General features: G+C 39.0%; 1 pseudogene; it reads left to right on the top strand.

The window, feature by feature from the left end:
• The first annotated feature begins 293 nt into the window (after window positions 1–293).
• LOC109437562 (large ribosomal subunit protein uL4) lies at window positions 294–2,033 on the top strand (annotated as a pseudogene).
• The last annotated feature ends 3,429 nt before the right edge of the window (window positions 2,034–5,462 follow it).

Raw genomic sequence — 5,462 nt, 5'->3', positions numbered from 1 at the left:
TATATGATATAGACAAACACCTTCTGGTGTTCATGAAACATGTACTGCTTCACTTCATTATTTGTACCAGACCAAAGAGAAAACTAAAAGTTTTCCAATAAGTTCATTTTAATATTCACACATTACCATCTAGATGTCAGAGTTACTGTGTCAAAGTAAATATGAACAATTTTCAGCATATACCAACAAGGACTTTTGGCTCACCTGTTTTTGGTTTTAACTAAATGGATAGCTGGGAAAATTACAAAAATTAATTAAAAGGTTTACGTTTAGCTTTTCCTGTGGAAGCCACCGGGTTGAGAGGAGCATGGCAGTCCCCTCTCTCCACCATGGCGTGTGCTCATTCACTGATAGCGGTATACTCCAAAAGGGGGAATCATCAGGCCAAAATGTCACTTTGCCCGCTGTGTTCAAGACTCCCACTAGACCAGATATTGTGAACTTTCTTCACACCAACTTGTGCAAGAAGAATAGACAACCCTGTGCTGTCAGTGAATTAGCAGGTCATCAAACCAGTGCTGAGTCACGGGGTACAGCCTGAGCTATGGCTGGAATTCCCAGAGTTCGAGGTGGTGGGATTCACCATTCTGGCCAGAGTGCCATTGGCAATATGTGTCACAGGGGCTGCATGTTTATACCAACCAAAACCTGTCGCCATTGGCACCACAGAATGAACACAGCACAGAAGCAATGCTCCATCTGCTCTGCTTAGCAGCCTTACCAGGTCTGGTCATGTCTAATGGTCATCATACTGAGGAAGTACCTGAACTTCCTTTGGTGGTTGAAGATAAAGTTGGAGGCTACAAGAAGACTAAGGAGGCTGTTTTGTCTCTTAAGAAACTTAAAGCCTGGAACGATATCAAAAAAGTGTATGCCTCTCAGCAAATAAGAGCTGGCAAGAGCAAAATGAGAAACTGTCATTGTATCCAGCCCAGGCGACCTTGCGTCACCTGTAACAAGGACAGTGGCATCATCAAAGCCTTCAGAAACATCCTTGGAATTACCCTGTTTAATGTATGCAAGCTGAACATTTTGAAACTTGCTCCTGGCAGGCAGGTGGGCTGTTTCTGCATTTGGACTGAAAGTGCTGTCTGCAAGTTAGATGATCTGTGTGGCACTTGGTGTAAAGCTGCCTCCCTCAAGAGCAACTACAACCTTCTCATGCATAAGATGTTGAATACGGATGTGGGGACACAGCCAGGAGTGCAGTTTCCAGGCTCTCGCCCTCACGTGGAAAGGTGCTCACTCAGGTAGTAAATGGCCATCAACTGTGATTGGATGGCCATCAGCTGTGGCTAGTTGGCCGTCAGCTGTAACCAATGAGCCATTGGCCACTAGTATAGCTGCCATGGCTACGCTAGCAGAAAATGGGGGCTAGCAAGAAGATGGTGGCTGGCAAGTACGGATTGCAGTTAGAACTGCGGGTTGCGGACAGTATGACTCCTGCTTCCTGTGTCTCCAACCCAGCCGCCAGCGAGAATATAGTGGTGTGACTCCCCTACCTATGGCTCCGTGGGTGTTCCTTTCTGGTCTCACCATATCCTGCGTTTGTATGTGGGGAGCGGGAGCTGAGACCCCGCATGACACCCTGCATGACAACAGAACTTAGCAAAATCTTGAAAAGCCCAGAGATCCAAAGGGCCCTCTGAGCACCACACAAGAAGATTCAGCACAGAGCCCTGAAGAAGAATCCTGTGAAAAACCTGAGAATCATGTTGAAGCTGAACCCATATGCAAAGACCATGCGCCGGAAACCATTCTTCACCAGGGCAAGAATCACCAGCTCCGGGTGGATAAATAGCTGTAGTGCTAAAAGCCAACTCCGATGAGAAGGTGGTAGGGAAGAAAGGAAAGAAGGCTATTGGCATTACGAAGCAGCAAAAGCCTTTGGTGAGGAAAAAGGCTATAGCTACCAAGAAACCAGAGGCTAAGAAGAAGCCTGCAGAAAAGCAACCACCACAGAAAGAAAGCAGCCTGTGGCATACACTGAAATTTGTTTATTCCATAAAGGACAAATCACTTTGGACAGCTAATTCTGAATAAAAACCTGATCAAAGAGGCAAGAAAAGAAAAAGGTATATTTAAAAGTTAACACTTTAATGTCATCATTCTGGTAGGGAGCAGTCTAAATTGACTTCAGTGAATTTTTCACTTAGATTAAATATTTTTAGACTTTTTATTACTGACCACAGAATATTTGAAGACAGCTCATTCATTCATTCATTCATTCATTCACTCAACAAGTATGTTTTGAATATTTAGTAGCTACTTGACACTGTATTTGGGGCTGAGATTCAAAGGTCCCCATTTTCCTGGGATTTATCCAGTTTTAACACTGAATGACGTGCAGCCCAGGAAACTATTTAGTCCCTAGCAAATCAGGATCACTCTATAAAGGTAAATAAACCATAATACTTTGTCACAGGACTTTCCAGACAATTCACCAATAACTGCAATGTGATGTAATAACATAAGTCCACAATTGTTATCCCAAACTCTTGGGGCCCAGATGTGTTTCAAATTTCCTCACATTTTGGAAAAGTAGTATTGTGCATATGCCATATATCATGCCAACCCACTAGTATCATCTGGAAAAGCACTGCCATAATCAACGAACACATTACTATTTCTACAGAGAACCTCATGGGTCAGGTCTTGCCCTCAGATAAATTTGTATCAAACACAAAAGGTTTTTGTTGTTAGGAGCTTTTTAGATTTTATGATTTCAGATAAGGAATTCCAGTTCTGTAAGGAGTGGGCTGTCCACAGGTTGATAAGGGATCACATAGGAGCCAAGAAAGGGAGAGAGGAATTAGGAAAAGTTTCCTAGTTATGGTGAATCTTGAGCTGAGTTTTGAAGAATAATGAGCTATTAGCCAGTGAATGATCAGATAGTAGTGTTTTTTAAAAAAAAGAAAAGAAAGTTTACTTGTCACCTACTGAAACAATTAATACATTTAATAGATTAATCCTAAATTGAGTCCTCCCTAGGTTTCCTCAGAAACATTTAACAAGAGCTTCTTAATGGGACAGTTTACACCTGATATGAACTTCCAGTAAAGTCAACACCTTCTGGGCTTCCTGAAAAAAAAACACTTTTTGAATATTAAAAGAAATCCTCTGTTAAGAGGTAGAGTGCTATGTAAGAAATGGGGAAATTAATACAGCTAAGTCATATACAGACATAGATTAATTGAAGCTTTATTAACTCAACTATTAACATTTCTTATTACTAGAATTTAACTGAATCTAAAGGTGTTTGTATTACAAAAAAACTTTTTGCCCTGAAAGAAAGAATATTTTGGGAGGGGAGGGAAATGCTTATCTATCATTTTGTGCACTAGCATTAACTTTTGCTAGTTCAAATCTAATAAAGCCCTCTACATGAATGCATCATTAATAAAATCTTCAAAATGGCTTCTCTCAACATTTTCTTTCCAATTTTTCATGATTTAATTAGAACATCTTTTAAAAGGCTGCTTTTACTATGGTAGTATCACATCTGCATTTTCAGCAGTATGCAGTTTAATCACAATGGGTTATAAAGTGAAACTCCCAGTACTTATTGTATTATCTAGTAGAACCCACACATTTCGTATTTTTAGTGCCCCTGAGTCATCATCTTATATTTGTTCATCAGCATTTTAACTGCCCCTCTTAAAAAATGTAATTTGACAGTTAATTTTCTAAACTTGTTATTCCTTTATTTCTTTTCAAAGTAATAACATTTCATATGCTTTTGATATGCTTCATCCTGCACCTGAACCCTGTTCTTTCACAAGTCAAAAGTTATTTCACTCTTTTTACCTTATATTATTTTTGCATTTTTTGTTTCGAGACTTGATAAACCAAAATTCTTCTAAGAAGTTTCATGATCTTAGTAAAAATGAATTATATATTTTATGCCACATCATTGGATAGTTTTAAAACATATATCAACATTGTGGTGGTAGTATTGAAATTGGTAGCATAAGATACATACACACACACACACACACACACACACACACACACACACACACACCATGCTAGTTACTTCTTTGATAGCTGAAAAAATTCCTGGCCACCCACTCCCACCCTACCTCCTCCCTCCCTCCGTTGTTCTTTTGTCGTCTCCTCTGTCTCTTCTCTCTCTCTCTCTCTCTCTCTCTCTCTTAAATTTCAGAGAAAAAGAGGGAGCAAGTCATTCAGATAAGCATGTATTGTTAAGTATTGTCTACCCTCTTGAAAGCAGGAGCCTATTCTTAGCACCCCCCACTACTACTCCTAGCACAGTACCTTAATCATCACCTACATTATGCAGAGTAATAGCTTAGAGCATGGGTTCTGGAGTCCAGCTGTCTTGACTTCAGTCCTGGTTCTGTCTTATTAGATATGTGGTTTTGGGCAAATTGCTGGACTATCATTTATTATGAAAACATAGTAATAGTAGTAGCAGTATTTCACTTATGGGGCTGTCCAAAGTAAATAATACATTTAAAGCATTTAGAGCTATTTCTGACACAGTAAAAATTTAATCATTGTTAGTTACTAATATTATTGTTTCTCTGTTTCATTTTTCAAGAAAGGCAAATTTCTTTTAAAAAAAATTGTATCCAAGCAGGTTATTTATTAATTCATTCTTTTATTCAACAATTATTACTTGGAGCATTTGCCATGTTCTGGAACTGTACTAGATTCTGGAGACTTAAGAGTAAACAAGAAACACATGGTCCTATTTTTAAACTTGAGAGTCAATAATGGGCTTCCCAACTAAATAGTGATTACAGTAACATTATTAAATGTTATGGTAAGAGTAGTGGGGAGTGGTATGGAACCAGAGGGTTTACATCCAACCCAGGTTGGAGAATATACCTCGTGTGGAGACCCAGCACATGACAGTAATATCACTTATTGGAAAATACTATGCCTTTCCACTCTCTAAATCTTAAAACATCCCTCTCTCAACTCAGTAGGTGTGTGCAGACTCACAAATTGAGTGTATTTGACCCCAAAGAAGGATGGAGCCTTAGGGAATCTATATACTTAGAAAGCACTCCAGTTGATTTTTGTGAAAGAGTCTGAAGATACTTTTCAATATGTCTCAGGCAAAATGGGCAAGATAAGAGATACTGGAGTAAAATCTCAATGCTGCTGAAGCATACCAAACTTGTAAGCAAATTGGTACATCATTCCAATAGTGCATTAATGAAGGAGACTTTTCAAAGGGAGATTTATCGTATCACCTTCTATTCAATAGTACTCATAAACCATGCCAGAAAGACCCAAGTATCCTATTTTAAAAGATTTTCAGAGAAGAAAATTCTGTAGCATTCCTTGATAATACTTCCTAATGATTATGTCAATTATCATCATATTCTTGGGTAAAATCAGGAACTTGATCTCTCTTACTCCTGTATTGAATGTTCTGCACATTTTCCCACCCTCAACAACTCCTCTAATTTCGTCTTTAAACTTCTTAG

The sequence above is a fragment of the Rhinolophus sinicus genome, linkage group LG05 (genome assembly GCF_036562045.2).
Source record: "Rhinolophus sinicus isolate RSC01 linkage group LG05, ASM3656204v1, whole genome shotgun sequence".
In the NCBI taxonomy this organism is placed as follows: domain Eukaryota; kingdom Metazoa; phylum Chordata; class Mammalia; order Chiroptera; family Rhinolophidae; genus Rhinolophus; species Rhinolophus sinicus.
Note: the sequence above shows the minus strand (reverse complement) of the source record. Positions and strands in the feature narration are given on the sequence as shown.